Below are 1202 nucleotides of genomic sequence, written 5' to 3'. Positions count from 1 at the left end.
GTCACTTCTCTTGAAACTATATTTTTATTCGGTCACATCTTATGTACTTTACTTGGAGCGTCTCTGTTTGTTTTTGTTTTTGTTTGAATAAAATATGATCCATCATGCTTGTGTGGAAGAGAGACACGCTCCGCTGGTTCATTTGAACACATGTGTTCTTAGCTCATAATGTTCATGGCGAAGGTTGAACCGCTTCGTTAATTGTTATATGGTTGGAAACGGGAAATGCTACATGTAGTAATTGATAAAATGTCTTGGATAATTTGATACTTGGCAATTGTTGTGCTCATGTTTAAGCTCTTGCATCATATACTTTGCACCCATTAATGAAGAAATACATAGAGCTTGCTAAAATTTGGTTTGCATAATTGGTCTCTCTAAGGTCTAGATAATTTCTAGTAAAGAGTTTGAACAACAAGGAACACGGTGTAGAGTCTTATAATGTTTACAATATGTCTTTTATGTGAGTTTTGCTGCACCGGTTCATCCTTGTGTTTATTTCAAATAACCTTGCTAGCCTAAACCTTGTATCGAGAGGGAATACTTCTCATGCATCCAAAATTCTTGAGCCAACCACTATGCCATTTGTGTCCACCATACCTACCTACTACATGGTATTTCTTCGCCATTCCAAAGTAAATTGCTTGAGTGCTACCTTTAAATAATTCAAAATTTATCACCATTGATTTGTGTCAATGTTTTATAGCTCATGAGGAAGTATGTGGTGTTTATCTTTCATTCTTGTTGGGCAACTTTCACCAATGGACTAGTGGCTTCATCCGCTTATCCAATAATTTTGCAAAAAGAGCTGGCAATGGGATTCCCAGTCCCAAATTAATTAACCTAAATAGACACTCCTCCATGGTATGTGATTGTTGGACGGCACCCGAAGGATTCGGTTAGCCATGGCTTGAGAAAGCAAAGGTGGGGAGGAGTGTCATCATAATAAAACTAAAATAAAAAGGCACTCCTTCATGGTATGAGATTGTTGGCAGTGCACCCGAGGATTCGGTTAGCCATGGTTTGTGAAATAAAGGTTGGAAGGAGTGCCACCCAAAAATAAAAATAATTCATGGGAGCCGCTCTTGAAGGTTTGTCCGGCAAGGGGGTTAGAGTGCTCACTACCATTCGTTGACAACAACAAACACCTCTCAAAATTTTACTTTTATGCTCTCTTTATGTTTTCAAAACCAAAGCTCTAG

Source organism: Lolium rigidum, chromosome 4, assembly GCF_022539505.1.
Source record: "Lolium rigidum isolate FL_2022 chromosome 4, APGP_CSIRO_Lrig_0.1, whole genome shotgun sequence".
NCBI classification, from domain to species: domain Eukaryota; kingdom Viridiplantae; phylum Streptophyta; class Magnoliopsida; order Poales; family Poaceae; genus Lolium; species Lolium rigidum.
The sequence above is the reverse complement of the archived record's forward strand: the minus strand, read 5'-3'. Positions refer to the sequence as shown.